We start from the raw sequence: 18,066 nt of genomic DNA, 5'->3' as shown, positions 1-18,066 counted from the left end.
CGGCACGGTCCCTTGTGCCCTCAACTCAGTCCTTCGGGAAGACCACTGCCCTACTGTGGGTTCGGCGCCTGGAGCCTCCTGGGACCTAACCCTAACCCTAACCCCACACCGAACAGGGACCCTCCACCGAAACCTAAGCCGGCCTCGACCCCTAACCCTGCACTGGAGCCGCCTTGCTGCATGGGCCCTCACTTCAGCCCTCGAGGGAGATCACGAGACCGGAGTCGCTTCGGCCCTGGCCACGTCCCTGGACCGAACCCTAACCCTAGCTAAGGCTCTCTCCCCAAGAGGACCCAATGCCAACGTCTGACAACACCACGCGCCTGGGGTCCGGAAGAGGTGCAGGCTGACTCGGCATGGAACCTGGAAGCTCACCAGGTCGTTTCCCAGGCCCGGCTGCAGCTGCCCAGAGGATTCCGGAGGCCTCCTCGACCAGGGGCCCAATCACGTGTGTGGCCTTGGCAGCCAAAGACGGATCCTGACCGGCACGGTCCCTTGTGCCCTCAACTCAGTCCTTCGGGGAGAACACTGCCCTGCTGTGGGTTGGGCGCCTGGAGCCTCCTGGGACCTAACCCTAACCCTAACCGTACCCCGAACCGGGACCCTCCACCGCAACGTAAGCCTGCCTCGAACCCTAACCCTGCAATGGAGCCGCCTTCTGGCATGGGCCCTCACTTCAGCCCTCGAGGGAGATCACGAGACTGGAGTCGATTCAGCCCTGGCGACGTCCCTGGACCAAACCCTAACCGTAGCTAAGGCTCGCTCCCCATGGGGACCCCATGCCAAAGTCTGACAAGACCACGCGCCTGGGGTCCAGAGGCGGTGCAGGCTGACTCGGCATGGAAGCTGCAAGCTCACCATGTGGTTTCCCAGGCCCGTGTGCAGCTGACCGAGAGGATTCCGGAGGCCTCCTCGAACAGGGGCCGATCGACGTGTGTGGCCTTGGCAGCCAAAGACGGATCCTGACCGGCACGGTCCCTTGTGCCCTCAACTCAGGCCTTCGCGAAGACCACTGCCCTGCTGTGGGTTCGGCGCCTGGAGCCTCCTGGGACCTAACCCTAACCCTAACCCCACACCGAACGGGGACCCTCCACCGAAACCTAAGCCGGCCTCGACCCCTAACCCTGCACTGGAGCCGCCTTGCTGCATGGGCCCTCACTTCAGCCCTCGAGGGAGATCACGAGACCGGAGTCGCTTCGGCCCTGGCCACGTCCCTGGACCGAACCCTAACCCTAGCTAAGGCTCTCTCCCCAAGAGGACCCAACGCCAACGTCTGACAACACCACGCGCCTGGGGTCCGGAAGAGGTGCAGGCTGACTCGGCATGGAACCTGGAAGCTCACCATGTCGTTTCCCAGGCCCGGCTGCAGCTGCCCAGAGGATTCCGGAGTCCTCCTCGACCAGGGGCCCAATCACGTGTGTGGCCTTGGCAGCCAAAGACGGATCCTGACCTGCACGGTCCCTTGTGCCCTCAACTCAGCCCTTCGGGGAGAACACTGCCCTGCTGTGGGTTGGGCGCCTGGAGCCTCCTGGGACCTAACCCTAACCCTAACCGTACCCCGAACCGGGACCCTCCACCGCAACGTAAGCCTGCCTCGAACCCTAACCCTGCAATGGAGCCGCCTTCTTGCATGGGCCCTCACTTCAGCCCTCGAGGGAGATCACGAGACTGGAGTCGATTCAGCCCTGGCGACGTCCCTGGACCAAACCCTAACCCTAGCTAAGGCTCGCTCCCCATGGGGACCCCATGCCAAAGTCTGACAAGACCACGCGCCTGGGGTCCAGAGGCGGTGCAGGCTGACTCGGCATGGAAGCTGCAAGCTCACCATGTGGTTTCCCAGGCCCGTGTGCAGCTGACCGAGAGGATTCCGGAGGCCTCCTCGAACAGGGGCCGATCGACCTGTGTGTCCTTGGCAGCCAAAGACGGATCCTGACCGGCACGGTCCCTTGTGCCCTCAACTCAGGCCTTCGGGAAGACCACTGCCCTGCTGTGGGTTCGGCGCCTGGAGCCTCCTGGGACCTAACCCTAACCCTAACCCCACACTGAACGGGGACCCTCCACCGAAACCTAAGCCGGCCTCGACCCCTAACCCTGCACTTGAGCCGCCTTGCTGCATGGGCCCTCACTTCAGCCCTCGAGGGAGATCACGAGACCGGAGTCGCTTCGGCCCTGGCCACGTCCCTGGACCGAACCCTAACCCTAGCTAAGGCTCTCTCCCCAAGAGGACCCAATGCTAACGTCTGACAACACCACGCGCCTGGGGTCCGGAAGAGGTGCAGGCTGACTCGGCATGGAACCTGGAAGCTCACCATGTCGTTTGCCCGGCCCGGCTGCAGCTGCCCAGAGGATTCCGGAGGCCTCCTCGACCAGGGGCCCAATCACGTGTGTGGCCTTGGCAGCCAAAGACGGATCCTGACCGGCACGGTCCCTTGTGCCCTCAACTCAGCCCTTCGGGGAGAACACTGCCCTGCTGTGGGTTGGGCGCCTGGAGCCTCCTGGGACCTAACCCTAACCCTAACCGTACCCCGAACCGGGACCCTCCACCGCAACGTAAGCCTGCCTCGAACCCTAACCCTGCAATGGAGCCGCGTTCTGGCATGGGCCCTCACTTCAGCCCTCGAGGGAGATCACGAGACTGGAGTCGATTCAGCCCTGGCGACGTCCCTGGACCAAACCCTAACCCTAGCTAAGGCTCGCTCCCCATGGGGACCCCATGCCAAAGTCTGACAAGACCACGCGCCTGGGGTCCAGAGGCGGTGCAGGCTGACTCGGCATGGAAGCTGCAAGCTCACCATGTGGTTTCCCAGGCCCGTGTGCAGCTGACCGAGAGGATTCCGGAGGCCTCCTCGAACAGGGGCCGATCGACGTGTGTGGCCTTGGCAGCCAAAGACGGATCCTGACCGGCACGGTCCCTTGTGCCCTCAACTCAGGCCTTCGGGAAGACCACTGCCCTGCTGTGGGTTCGGCGCCTGGAGCCTCCTGGGACCTAACCCTAACCCTAACCCCACACCAAACGGGGACCCTCCACCGAAACCTAAGCCGGCCTCGACCCCTAACCCTGCACTGGAGCCGCCTTGCTGCATGGGCCCTCACTTCAGCCCTCGAGGGAGATCACGAGACCGGAGTCGCTTCGGCCCTGGCCACGTCCCTGGACCGAACCCTAACCCTAGCTAAGGCTCTCTCCCCAAGAGGACCCAATGCCAACGTCTGACAACACCACGCGCCTGGGGTCCGGAAGAGGTGCAGGCTGACTCGGCATGGAACCTGGAAGCTCACCAGGTCGTTTCCCAGGCCCGGCTGCAGCTGCCCAGAGGATTCCGGAGGCCTCCTCGACCAGGGGCCCAGTCACGTGTGTGGCCTTGGCAGCCAAAGACGGATCCTGACCGGCACGGTCCCTTGTGCCCTCCACTCAGCCCTTCGGGGAGAACACTGCCCTGCTGTGGGTTGGGCGCCTGGAGCCTCCTGGGACCTAACCCTAACCCTAACCGTACCCCGAACCGGGACCCTCCACCGCAACGTAAGCCTGCCTCGAACCCTAACCCTGCAATGGAGCCGCCTTCTGGCATGGGCCCTCACTTCAGCCCTCGAGGGAGATCACGAGACTGGAGTCGATTCAGCCCTGGCGACGTCCCTGGGCCAAACCCTAACCCTAGCTAAGGCTCGCTCCCCATGGGGACCCCATGCCAAAGTCTGACAAGACCACGTGCCTGGGGTCCAGAGGTGGTGCAGGCTGACTCGGCATGGAAGCTGCAAGCTCACCATGTGGTTTCCCAGGCCCGTGTGCAGCTGACCGAGAGGATTCCGGAGGCCTCCTCGAACAGGGGCCGATCGACCTGTGTTTCCTTGGCAGCCAAAGACGGATCCTGACCGGCACGGTCCCTTGTGCCCTCAACTCAGGCCTTCGGGAAGACCACTGCCCTGCTGTGGGTTCGGCGCCTGGAGCCTCCTGGGACCTAACCCTAACCCTAACCCCACACCGAACGGGGACCCTCCACCGAAACCTAAGCCGGCCTCGACCCCTAACCCTGCACTTGAGCCGCCTTGCTGCATGGGCCCTCACTTCAGCCCTCGAGGGAGATCACGAGACCGGAGTCGCTTCGGCCCTGGCCACGTCCCTGGACCGAACCCTAACCCTAGCTAAGGCTCTCTCCGCAAGAGGACCCAATGCCAACGTCTGACAACACCACGCGCCTGGGGTCTGGAAGAGGTGCAGGCTGACTCGGCATGGAACCTGGAAGCTCACCATGTCGTTTCCCAGGCCCGGCTGCAGCTGCCCAGAGGATTCCGGAGGCCTCCTCGACCAGGGGCCCAATCACGTGTGTGGCCTTGGCAGCCAAAGACGGATCCTGACCGGCACGGTCCCTTGTGCCCTCCACTCAGCCCTTCGGGGAGAACACTGCCCTGCTGTGGGTTGGGCGCCTGGAGCCTCCTGGGACCTAACCCTAACCCTAACCGTACCCCGAACCGGGACCCTCCACCGCAACGTAAGCCTGCCTCGAACCCTAACCCTGCAATGGAGCCGCGTTCTGGCATGGGCCCTCACTTCAGCCCTCGAGGGAGATCACGAGACTGGAGTCGATTCAGCCCTGGCGACGTCCCTGGACCAAACCCTAACCCTAGCTAAGGCTCGCTCCCCATGGGGACCCCATGCCAAAGTCTGACAAGACCACGCGCCTGGGGTCCAGAGGCGGTGCAGGCTGACTCGGCATGGAAGCTGCAAGCTCACCATGTGGTTTCCCAGGCCCGTGTGCAGCTGACCGAGAGGATTCCGGAGGCCTCCTCGAACAGGGGCCGATCGACGTGTGTGGCCTTGGCAGCCAAAGACGGATCCTGACCGGCACGGTCCCTTGTGCCCTCAACTCAGTCCTTCGGGAAGACCACTGCCCTACTGTGGGTTCGGCGCCTGGAGCCTCCTGGGACCTAACCCTAACCCTAACCCCACACCGAACAGGGACCCTCCACCGAAACCTAAGCCGGCCTCGACCCCTAACCCTGCACTGGAGCCGCCTTGCTGCATGGGCCCTCACTTCAGCCCTCGAGGGAGATCACGAGACCGGAGTCGCTTCGGCCCTGGCCACGTCCCTGGACCGAACCCTAACCCTAGCTAAGGCTCTCTCCCCAAGAGGACCCAATGCCAACGTCTGACAACACCACGCGCCTGGGGTCCGGAAGAGGTGCAGGCTGACTCGGCATGGAACCTGGAAGCTCACCAGGTCGTTTCCCAGGCCCGGCTGCAGCTGCCCAGAGGATTCCGGAGGCCTCCTCGACCAGGGGCCCAATCACGTGTGTGGCCTTGGCAGCCAAAGACGGATCCTGACCGGCACGGTCCCTTGTGCCCTCAACTCAGTCCTTCGGGGAGAACACTGCCCTGCTGTGGGTTGGGCGCCTGGAGCCTCCTGGGACCTAACCCTAACCCTAACCGTACCCCGAACCGGGACCCTCCACCGCAACGTAAGCCTGCCTCGAACCCTAACCCTGCAATGGAGCCGCCTTCTGGCATGGGCCCTCACTTCAGCCCTCGAGGGAGATCACGAGACTGGAGTCGATTCAGCCCTGGCGACGTCCCTGGACCAAACCCTAACCGTAGCTAAGGCTCGCTCCCCATGGGGACCCCATGCCAAAGTCTGACAAGACCACGCGCCTGGGGTCCAGAGGCGGTGCAGGCTGACTCGGCATGGAAGCTGCAAGCTCACCATGTGGTTTCCCAGGCCCGTGTGCAGCTGACCGAGAGGATTCCGGAGGCCTCCTCGAACAGGGGCCGATCGACGTGTGTGGCCTTGGCAGCCAAAGACGGATCCTGACCGGCACGGTCCCTTGTGCCCTCAACTCAGGCCTTCGCGAAGACCACTGCCCTGCTGTGGGTTCGGCGCCTGGAGCCTCCTGGGACCTAACCCTAACCCTAACCCCACACCGAACGGGGACCCTCCACCGAAACCTAAGCCGGCCTCGACCCCTAACCCTGCACTGGAGCCGCCTTGCTGCATGGGCCCTCACTTCAGCCCTCGAGGGAGATCACGAGACCGGAGTCGCTTCGGCCCTGGCCACGTCCCTGGACCGAACCCTAACCCTAGCTAAGGCTCTCTCCCCAAGAGGACCCAACGCCAACGTCTGACAACACCACGCGCCTGGGGTCCGGAAGAGGTGCAGGCTGACTCGGCATGGAACCTGGAAGCTCACCATGTCGTTTCCCAGGCCCGGCTGCAGCTGCCCAGAGGATTCCGGAGTCCTCCTCGACCAGGGGCCCAATCACGTGTGTGGCCTTGGCAGCCAAAGACGGATCCTGACCTGCACGGTCCCTTGTGCCCTCAACTCAGCCCTTCGGGGAGAACACTGCCCTGCTGTGGGTTGGGCGCCTGGAGCCTCCTGGGACCTAACCCTAACCCTAACCGTACCCCGAACCGGGACCCTCCACCGCAACGTAAGCCTGCCTCGAACCCTAACCCTGCAATGGAGCCGCCTTCTTGCATGGGCCCTCACTTCAGCCCTCGAGGGAGATCACGAGACTGGAGTCGATTCAGCCCTGGCGACGTCCCTGGACCAAACCCTAACCCTAGCTAAGGCTCGCTCCCCATGGGGACCCCATGCCAAAGTCTGACAAGACCACGCGCCTGGGGTCCAGAGGCGGTGCAGGCTGACTCGGCATGGAAGCTGCAAGCTCACCATGTGGTTTCCCAGGCCCGTGTGCAGCTGACCGAGAGGATTCCGGAGGCCTCCTCGAACAGGGGCCGATCGACCTGTGTGTCCTTGGCAGCCAAAGACGGATCCTGACCGGCACGGTCCCTTGTGCCCTCAACTCAGGCCTTCGGGAAGACCACTGCCCTGCTGTGGGTTCGGCGCCTGGAGCCTCCTGGGACCTAACCCTAACCCTAACCCCACACTGAACGGGGACCCTCCACCGAAACCTAAGCCGGCCTCGACCCCTAACCCTGCACTTGAGCCGCCTTGCTGCATGGGCCCTCACTTCAGCCCTCGAGGGAGATCACGAGACCGGAGTCGCTTCGGCCCTGGCCACGTCCCTGGACCGAACCCTAACCCTAGCTAAGGCTCTCTCCCCAAGAGGACCCAATGCTAACGTCTGACAACACCACGCGCCTGGGGTCCGGAAGAGGTGCAGGCTGACTCGGCATGGAACCTGGAAGCTCACCATGTCGTTTGCCCGGCCCGGCTGCAGCTGCCCAGAGGATTCCGGAGGCCTCCTCGACCAGGGGCCCAATCACGTGTGTGGCCTTGGCAGCCAAAGACGGATCCTGACCGGCACGGTCCCTTGTGCCCTCAACTCAGCCCTTCGGGGAGAACACTGCCCTGCTGTGGGTTGGGCGCCTGGAGCCTCCTGGGACCTAACCCTAACCCTAACCGTACCCCGAACCGGGACCCTCCACCGCAACGTAAGCCTGCCTCGAACCCTAACCCTGCAATGGAGCCGCGTTCTGGCATGGGCCCTCACTTCAGCCCTCGAGGGAGATCACGAGACTGGAGTCGATTCAGCCCTGGCGACGTCCCTGGACCAAACCCTAACCCTAGCTAAGGCTCGCTCCCCATGGGGACCCCATGCCAAAGTCTGACAAGACCACGCGCCTGGGGTCCAGAGGCGGTGCAGGCTGACTCGGCATGGAAGCTGCAAGCTCACCATGTGGTTTCCCAGGCCCGTGTGCAGCTGACCGAGAGGATTCCGGAGGCCTCCTCGAACAGGGGCCGATCGACGTGTGTGGCCTTGGCAGCCAAAGACGGATCCTGACCGGCACGGTCCCTTGTGCCCTCAACTCAGGCCTTCGGGAAGACCACTGCCCTGCTGTGGGTTCGGCGCCTGGAGCCTCCTGGGACCTAACCCTAACCCTAACCCCACACCAAACGGGGACCCTCCACCGAAACCTAAGCCGGCCTCGACCCCTAACCCTGCACTGGAGCCGCCTTGCTGCATGGGCCCTCACTTCAGCCCTCGAGGGAGATCACGAGACCGGAGTCGCTTCGGCCCTGGCCACGTCCCTGGACCGAACCCTAACCCTAGCTAAGGCTCTCTCCCCAAGAGGACCCAATGCCAACGTCTGACAACACCACGCGCCTGGGGTCCGGAAGAGGTGCAGGCTGACTCGGCATGGAACCTGGAAGCTCACCAGGTCGTTTCCCAGGCCCGGCTGCAGCTGCCCAGAGGATTCCGGAGGCCTCCTCGACCAGGGGCCCAATCACGTGTGTGGCCTTGGCAGCCAAAGACGGATCCTGACCGGCACGGTCCCTTGTGCCCTCAACTCAGTCCTTCGGGGAGAACACTGCCCTGCTGTGGGTTGGGCGCCTGGAGCCTCCTGGGACCTAACCCTAACCCTAACCGTACCCCGAACCGGGACCCTCCACCGCAACGTAAGCCTGTCTCGAACCCTAACCCTGCAATGGAGCCGCCTTCTGGCATGGGCCCTCACTTCAGCCCTCGAGGGAGATCACGAGACTGGAGTCGATTCAGCCCTGGCGACGTCCCTGGACCAAACCCTAACCCTAGCTAAGGCTCGCTCCCCATGGGGACCCCATTGCAAAGTCTGACAAGACCACGCGCCTGGGGTCCAGAGGCGGTGCAGGCTGACTCGGCATGGAAGCTGCAAGCTCACCATGTGGTTTCCCAGGCCCGTGTGCAGCTGACCGAGAGGATTCCGGAGGCCTCCTCGAACAGGGGCCGATCGACGTGTGTGGCCTTGGCAGCCAAAGACGGATCCTGACCGGCACGTTCCCTTGTGCCCTCAACTCAGGCCTTCGGGAAGACCACTGCCCTGCTGTGGGTTCGGCGCCTGGAGCCTCCTGGGACCTAACCCTAACCCTAACCCCACACCAAACGGGGACCCTCCACCGAAACCTAAGCCGGCCTCGACCCCTAACCCTGCACTTGAGCCGCCTTGCTGCATGGGCCCTCACTTCAGCCCTCGAGGGAGATCACGAGACCGGAGTCGCTTCGGCCCTGGCCACGTCCCTGGACCGAACCCTAACCCTAGCTAAGGCTCTCTCCCTAAGAGGACCCAACGCCAACGTCTGACAACACCACGCGCCTGGGGTCCGGAAGAGGTGCAGGCTGACTCGGCATGGAACCTGGAAGCTCACCATGTCGTTTCCCAGGCCCGGCTGCAGCTGCCCAGAGGATTCCGGAGACCTCCTCGACCAGGGGCCCAATCACGTGTGTGGCCTTGGCAGCCAAAGACGGATCCTGACCGGCACAGTCCCTTGTGCCCTCCACTCAGCCCTTCGGGGAGAACACTGCCCTGCTGTGGGTTGGGCGCCTGGAGCCTCCTGGGACCTAACCCTAACCCTAACCGTACCCCGAACCGGGACCCTCCACCGCAACGTAAGCCTGCCTCGAACCCTAACCCTGCAATGGAGCCGCCTTGTGGCATGGGCCCTCACTTCAGCCCTCGAGGGAGATCACGAGACTGGAGTCGATTCAGCCCTGGCGACGTCCCTGGACCAAACCCTAACCCTACCTAAGGCTCGCTCCCCATGGGGACCCCATGCCAAAGTCTGACAAGACCACGCGCCTGGGGTCCAGAGGCGGTGCAGGCTGACTCGGCATGGAAGCTGCAAGCTCACCATGTGGTTTCCCAGGCCCGTGTGCAGCTGACCGAGAGGATTCCGGAGGCCTCCTCGAACAGGGGCCGATCGACGTGTGTGGCCTTGGCAGCCAAAGACGGATCCTGACCGGCACGGTCCCTTGTGCCCTCAACTCAGGCCTTCGGGAAGACCACTGCCCTGCTGTGGGTTCGGCGCCTGGAGCCTCCTGGGACCTAACCCTAACCCTAACCCCACACCGAACGGGGACCCTCCACCGAAACCTAAGCCGGCCTCGACCCCTAACCCTGCACTGGAGCCGCCTTGCTGCATGGGCCCTCACTTCAGCCCTCGAGGGAGATCACGAGACCGGAGTCGCTTCGGCCCTGGCCACGTCCCTGGACCGAACCCTAACCCTAGCTAAGGCTCTCTCCCCAAGAGGACCCAATGCCAACGTCTGACAACACCACGCGCCTGGGGTCCGGAAGAGGTGCAGGCTGACTCGGCATGGAACCTGGAAGCTCACCATGTCGTTTCCCAGGCCCGGCTGCAGCTGCCCAGAGGATTCCGGAGGCCTCCTCGACCAGGGGCCCAGTCACGTGTGTGGCCTTGGCAGCCAAAGACGGATCCTGACCGGCACGGTCCCTTGTGCCCTCCACTCAGCCCTTCGGGGAGAACACTGCCCTGCTGTGGGTTGGGCGCCTGGAGCCTCCTGGGACCTAACCCTAACCCTAACCGTACCCCGAACCGGGACCCTCCACCGCAACGTAAGCCTGCCTCGAACCCTAACCCTGCAATGGAGCCGCCTTCTGGCATGGGCCCTCACTTCAGCCCTCGAGGGAGATCACGAGACTGGAGTCGATTCAGCCCTGGCGACGTCCCTGGGCCAAACCCTAACCCTAGCTAAGGCTCGCTCCCCATGGGGACCCCATGCCAAAGTCTGACAAGACCACGTGCCTGGGGTCCAGAGGCGGTGCAGGCTGACTCGGCATGGAAGCTGCAAGCTCACCATGTGGTTTCCCAGGCCCGTGTGCAGCTGACCGAGAGGATTCCGGAGGCCTCCTCGAACAGGGGCCGATCGACGTGTGTGGCCTTGGCAGCCAAAGACGGATCCTGACCGGCACGGTCCCTTGTGCCCTCAACTCAGGCCTTCGGGAAGACCACTGCCCTGCTGTGGGTTCGGCGCCTGGAGCCTCCTGGGACCTAACCCTAACCCTAACCCCACACCGAACGGGGACCCTCCACCGAAACCTAAGCCGGCCTCGACCCCTAACCCTGCACTGGAGCCGCCTTGCTGCATGGGCCCTCACTTCAGCCCTCGAGGGAGATCACGAGACCGGAGTCGCTTCGGCCCTGGCCACGTCCCTGGACCGAACCCTAACCCTAGCTAAGGCTCTCTCCCCAAGAGGACCCAATGCCAACGTCTGACAACACCACGCGCCTGGGGTCCGGAAGAGGTGCAGGCTGACTCGGCATGGAACCTGGAAGCTCACCAGGTCGTTTCCCAGGCCCGGCTGCAGCTGCCCAGAGGATTCCGGAGGCCTCCTCGACCAGGGGCCCAATCACGTGTGTGGCCTTGGCAGCCAAAGACGGATCCTGACCGGCACGGTCCCTTGTGCCCTCCACTCAGCCCTTCGGGGAGAACACTGCCCTGCTGTGGGTTGGGCGCCTGGAGCCTCCTGGGACCTAACCCTAACCCTAACCGTACCCCGAACCGGGACCCTCCACCGCAACGTAAGCCTGCCTCGAACCCTAACCCTGCAATGGAGCCGCGTTCTGGCATGGGCCCTCACTTCAGCCCTCGAGGGAGATCACGAGACTGGAGTCGATTCAGCCCTGGCGACGTCCCTGGACCAAACCCTAACCCTAGCTAAGGCTCGCTCCCCATGGGGACCCCATGCCAAAGTCTGACAAGACCACGCGCCTGGGGTCCAGAGGCGGTGCAGGCTGACTCGGCATGGAAGCTGCAAGCTCACCATGTGGTTTCCCAGGCCCGTGTGCAGCTGACCGAGAGGATTCCGGAGGCCTCCTCGAACAGGGGCCGATCGACGTGTGTGGCCTTGGCAGCCAAAGACGGATCCTGACCGGCACGGTCCCTTGTGCCCTCAACTCAGGCCTTCGCGAAGACCACTGCCCTGCTGTGGGTTCGGCGCCTGGAGCCTCCTGGGACCTAACCCTAACCCTAACCCCACACCAAACGGGGACCCTCCACCGAAACCTAAGCCGGCCTCGACCCCTAACCCTGCACTGGAGCCGCCTTGCTGCATGGGCCCTCACTTCAGCCCTCGAGGGAGATCACGAGACCGGAGTCGCTTCGGCCCTGGCCACGTCCCTGGACCGAACCCTAACCCTAGCTAAGGCTCTCTCCCCAAGAGGACCCAATGCCAACGTCTGACAACACCACGCGCCTGGGGTCCGGAAGAGGTGCAGGCTGACTCGGCATGGAACCTGGAAGCTCACCAGGTCGTTTCCCAGGCCCGGCTGCAGCTGCCCAGAGGATTCCGGAGGCCTCCTCGACCAGGGGCCCAATCACGTGTGTGGCCTTGGCAGCCAAAGACGGATCCTGACCGGCACGGTCCCTTGTGCCCTCAACTCAGTCCTTCGGGGAGAACACTGCCCTGCTGTGGGTTGGGCGCCTGGAGCCTCCTGGGACCTAACCCTAACCCTAACCGTACCCCGAACCGGGACCCTCCACCGCAACGTAAGCCTGCCTCGAACCCTAACCCTGCAATGGAGCCGCCTTCTGGCATGGGCCCTCACTTCAGCCCTCGAGGGAGATCACGAGACTGGAGTCGATTCAGCCCTGGCGACGTCCCTGGGCCAAACCCTAACCCTAGCTAAGGCTCGCTCCCCATGGGGACCCCATGCCAAAGTCTGACAAGACCACGTGCCTGGGGTCCAGAGGCGGTGCAGGCTGACTCGGCATGGAAGCTGCAAGCTCACCATGTGGTTTCCCAGGCCCGTGTGCAGCTGACCGAGAGGATTCCGGAGGCCTCCTCGAACAGGGGCCGATCGACGTGTGTGGCCTTGGCAGCCAAAGACGGATCCTGACCGGCACGGTCCCTTGTGCCCTCAACTCAGGCCTTCGGGAAGACCACTGCCCTGCTGTGGGTTCGGCGCCTGGAGCCTCCTGGGACCTAACCCTAACCCTAACCCCACACCGAACGGGGACCCTCCACCGAAACCTAAGCCGGCCTCGACCCCTAACCCTGCACTGGAGCCGCCTTGCTGCATGGGCCCTCACTTCAGCCCTCGAGGGAGATCACGAGACCGGAGTCGCTTCGGCCCTGGCCACGTCCCTGGACCGAACCCTAACCCTAGCTAAGGCTCTCTCCCCAAGAGGACCCAATGCCAACGTCTGACAACACCACGCGCCTGGGGTCCGGAAGAGGTGCAGGCTGACTCGGCATGGAACCTGGAAGCTCACCAGGTCGTTTCCCAGGCCCGGCTGCAGCTGCCCAGAGGATTCCGGAGGCCTCCTCGACCAGGGGCCCAATCACGTGTGTGGCCTTGGCAGCCAAAGACGGATCCTGACCGGCACGGTCCCTTGTGCCCTCCACTCAGCCCTTCGGGGAGAACACTGCCCTGCTGTGGGTTGGGCGCCTGGAGCCTCCTGGGACCTAACCCTAACCCTAACCGTACCCCGAACCGGGACCCTCCACCGCAACGTAAGCCTGCCTCGAACCCTAACCCTGCAATGGAGCCGCGTTCTGGCATGGGCCCTCACTTCAGCCCTCGAGGGAGATCACGAGACTGGAGTCGATTCAGCCCTGGCGACGTCCCTGGACCAAACCCTAACCCTAGCTAAGGCTCGCTCCCCATGGGGACCCCATGCCAAAGTCTGACAAGACCACGCGCCTGGGGTCCAGAGGCGGTGCAGGCTGACTCGGCATGGAAGCTGCAAGCTCACCATGTGGTTTCCCAGGCCCGTGTGCAGCTGACCGAGAGGATTCCGGAGGCCTCCTCGAACAGGGGCCGATCGACGTGTGTGGCCTTGGCAGCCAAAGACGGATCCTGACCGGCACGGTCCCTTGTGCCCTCAACTCAGGCCTTCGCGAAGACCACTGCCCTGCTGTGGGTTCGGCGCCTGGAGCCTCCTGGGACCTAACCCTAACCCTAACCCCACACCAAACGGGGACCCTCCACCGAAACCTAAGCCGGCCTCGACCCCTAACCCTGCACTGGAGCCGCCTTGCTGCATGGGCCCTCACTTCAGCCCTCGAGGGAGATCACGAGACCGGAGTCGCTTCGGCCCTGGCCACGTCCCTGGACCGAACCCTAACCCTAGCTAAGGCTCTCTCCCCAAGAGGACCCAATGCCAACGTCTGACAACACCACGCGCCTGGGGTCCGGAAGAGGTGCAGGCTGACTCGGCATGGAACCTGGAAGCTCACCAGGTCGTTTCCCAGGCCCGGCTGCAGCTGCCCAGAGGATTCCGGAGGCCTCCTCGACCAGGGGCCCAATCACGTGTGTGGCCTTGGCAGCCAAAGACGGATCCTGACCGGCACGGTCCCTTGTGCCCTCAACTCAGTCCTTCGGGGAGAACACTGCCCTGCTGTGGGTTGGGCGCCTGGAGCCTCCTGGGACCTAACCCTAACCCTAACCGTACCCCGAACCGGGACCCTCCACCGCAACGTAAGCCTGTCTCGAACCCTAACCCTGCAATGGAGCCGCCTTCTGGCATGGGCCCTCACTTCAGCCCTCGAGGGAGATCACGAGACTGGAGTCGATTCAGCCCTGGCGACGTCCCTGGACCAAACCCTAACCCTAGCTAAGGCTCGCTCCCCATGGGGACCCCATTGCAAAGTCTGACAAGACCACGCGCCTGGGGTCCAGAGGCGGTGCAGGCTGACTCGGCATGGAAGCTGCAAGCTCACCATGTGGTTTCCCAGGCCCGTGTGCAGCTGACCGAGAGGATTCCGGAGGCCTCCTCGAACAGGGGCCGATCGACGTGTGTGGCCTTGGCAGCCAAAGACGGATCCTGACCGGCACGTTCCCTTGTGCCCTCAACTCAGGCCTTCGGGAAGACCACTGCCCTACTGTGGGTTCGGCGCCTGGAGCCTCCTGGGACCTAACCCTAACCCTAACCCCACACCAAACGGGGACCCTCCACCGAAACCTAAGCCGGCCTCGACCCCTAACCCTGCACTTGAGCCGCCTTGCTGCATGGGCCCTCACTTCAGCCCTCGAGGGAGATCACGAGACCGGAGTCGCTTCGGCCCTGGCCACGTCCCTGGACCGAACCCTAACCCTAGCTAAGGCTCTCTCCCCAAGAGGACCCAACGCCAACGTCTGACAACACCACGCGCCTGGGGTCCGGAAGAGGTGCAGGCTGACTCGGCATGGAACCTGGAAGCTCACCATGTCGTTTCCCAGGCCCGGCTGCAGCTGCCCAGAGGATTCCGGAGACCTCCTCGACCAGGGGCCCAATCACGTGTGTGGCCTTGGCAGCCAAAGACGGATCCTGACCGGCACAGTCCCTTGTGCCCTCCACTCAGCCCTTCGGGGAGAACACTGCCCTGCTGTGGGTTGGGCGCCTGGAGCCTCCTGGGACCTAACCCTAACCCTAACCGTACCCCGAACCGGGACCCTCCACCGCAACGTAAGCCTGCCTCGAACCCTAACCCTGCAATGGAGCCGCCTTGTGGCATGGGCCCTCACTTCAGCCCTCGAGGGAGATCACGAGACTGGAGTCGATTCAGCCCTGGCGACGTCCCTGGACCAAACCCTAACCCTACCTAAGGCTCGCTCCCCATGGGGACCCCATGCCAAAGTCTGACAAGACCACGCGCCTGGGGTCCAGAGGCGGTGCAGGCTGACTCGGCATGGAAGCTGCAAGCTCACCATGTGGTTTCCCAGGCCCGTGTGCAGATGACCGAGAGGATTCCGGAGGCCTCCTCGAACAGGGGCCGATCGACGTGTGTGGCCTTGGCAGCCAAAGACGGATCCTGACCGGCACGGTCCCTTGTGCCCTCAACTCAGGCCTTCGGGAAGACCACTGCCCTGCTGTGGGTTCGGCGCCTGGAGCCTCCTGGGACCTAACCCTAACCCTAACCCCACACCGAACGGGGACCCTCCACCGAAACCTAAGCCGGCCTCGACCCCTAACCCTGCACTGGAGCCGCCTTGCTGCATGGGCCCTCACTTCAGCCCTCGAGGGAGATCACGAGACCGGAGTCGCTTCGGCCCTGGCCACGTCCCTGGACCGAACCCTAACCCTAGCTAAGGCTCTCTCCGCAAGAGGACCCAATGCCAACGTCTGACAACACCACGCGCCTGGGGTCCGGAAGAGGTGCAGGCTGACTCGGCATGGAACCTGGAAGCTCACCAGGTCGTTTCCCAGGCCCGGCTGCAGCTGCCCAGAGGATTCCGGAGGCCTCCTCGACCAGGGGCCCAGTCACGTGTGTGGCCTTGGCAGCCAAAGACGGATCCTGACCGGCACGGTCCCTTGTGCCCTCCACTCAGCCCTTCGGGGAGAACACTGCCCTGCTGTGGGTTGGGCGCCTGGAGCCTCCTGGGACCTAACCCTAACCCTAACCGTACCCCGAACCGGGACCCTCCACCGCAACGTAAGCCTGCCTCGAACCCTAACCCTGCAATGGAGCCGCCTTCTGGCATGGGCCCTCACTTCAGCCCTCGAGGGAGATCACGAGACTGGAGTCGATTCAGCCCTGGCGACGTCCCTGGGCCAAACCCTAACCCTAGCTAAGGCTCGCTCCCCATGGGGACCCCATGCCAAAGTCTGACAAGACCACGCGCCTGGGGTCCAGAGGCGGTGCAGGCTGACTCGGCATGGAAGCTGCAAGCTCACCATGTGGTTTCCCAGGCCCGTGTGCAGCTGACCGAGAGGATTCCGGAGGCCTCCTCGAACAGGGGCCGATCGACGTGTGTGGCCTTGGCAGCCAAAGACGGATCCTGACCGGCACGGTCCCTTGTGCCCTCAACTCAGGCCTTCGCGAAGACCACTGCCCTACTGTGGGTTCGGCGCCTGGAGCCTCCTGGGACCTAACCCTAACCCTAACCCCACACCGAACAGGGACCCTCCACCGAAACCTAAGCCGGCCTCGACCCCTAACCCTGCACTGGAGCCGCCTTGCTGCATGGGCCCTCACTTCAGCCCTCGAGGGAGATCACGAGACCAGAGTCGCTTCGGCCCTGGCCACGTCCCTGGACCGAACCCTAACCCTAGCTAAGGCTCTCTCCCCAAGAGGACCCAATGCCAACGTCTGACAACACCACGCGCCTGGGGTCCGGAAGAGGTGCAGGCTGACTCGGCATGGAACCTGGAAGCTCACCAGGTCGTTTCCCAGGCCCGGCTGCAGCTGCCCAGAGGATTCCGGAGGCCTCCTCGACCAGGGGCCCAATCACGTGTGTGGCCTTGGCAGCCAAAGACGGATCCTGACTGGCACGGTCCCTTGTGCCCTCAACTCAGTCCTTCGGGGAGAACACTGCCCTGCTGTGGGTTGGGCGCCTGGAGCCTCCTGGGACCTAACCCTAACCCTAACCGTACCCCGAACCGGGACCCTCCACCGCAACGTAAGCCTGCCTCGAACCCTAACCCTGCAATGGAGCCGCCTTCTTGCATGGGCCCTCACTTCAGCCCTCGAGGGAGATCACGAGACTGGAGTCGATTCAGCCCTGGCGACGTCCCTGGACCAAACCCTAACCCTAGCTAAGGCTCGCTCCCCATGGGGACCCCATGCCAAAGTCTGACAAGACCACGCGCCTGGGGTCCAGAGGCGGTGCAGGCTGACTCGGCATGGAAGCTGCAAGCTCACCATGTGGTTTCCCAGGCCCGTGTGCAGCTGACCGAGAGGATTCCGGAGGCCTCCTCGAACAGGGGCCGATCGACCTGTGTTTCCTTGGCAGCCAAAGACGGATCCTGACCGGCACGGTCCCTTGTGCCCTCAACTCAGGCCTTCGGGAAGTCCACTGCCCTGCTGTGGGTTCGGCGCCTGGAACCTCCTGGGACCTAACCCTAACCCTAACCCCACACCGAACGGGGACCCTCCACCGAAACCTAAGCCGGCCTCGACCCCTAACCCTGCACTGGAGCCGCCTTGCTGCATGGGCCCTCACTTCAGCCCTCGAGGGAGATCACGAGACCGGAGTCGCTTCGGCCCTGGCCACGTCCCTGGACCGAACCCTAACCCTAGCTAAGGCTCTCTCCCCAAGAGGACCCAACGCCAACGTCTGACAACACCACGCGCCTGGGGTCCGGAAGAGGTGCAGGCTGACTCGGCATGGAACCTGGAAGCTCACCATGTCGTTTCCCAGGCCCGGCTGCAGCTGCCCAGAGGATTCCGGAGACCTCCTCGACCAGGGGCCCAATCACGTGTGTGGCCTTGGCAGCCAAAGACGGATCCTGACCGGCACGGTCCCTTGTGCCCTCCACTCAGCCCTTCGGGGAGAACACTGCCCTGCTGTGGGTTGGGCGCCTGGAGCCTCCTGGGACCTAACCCTAACCCTAACCGTACCCCGAACCGGGACCCTCCACCGCAACGTAAGCCTGCCTCGAACCCTAACCCTGCAATGGAGCCGCCTTCT

This window comes from Panthera pardus, unplaced genomic scaffold (assembly GCF_024362965.1).
Source record: "Panthera pardus isolate Hobbes unplaced genomic scaffold, ASM2436296v1 HiC_scaffold_316, whole genome shotgun sequence".
Taxonomy (NCBI): Eukaryota; Metazoa; Chordata; class Mammalia; order Carnivora; family Felidae; genus Panthera; species Panthera pardus.
This window is presented reverse-complemented; position numbering follows the sequence as displayed.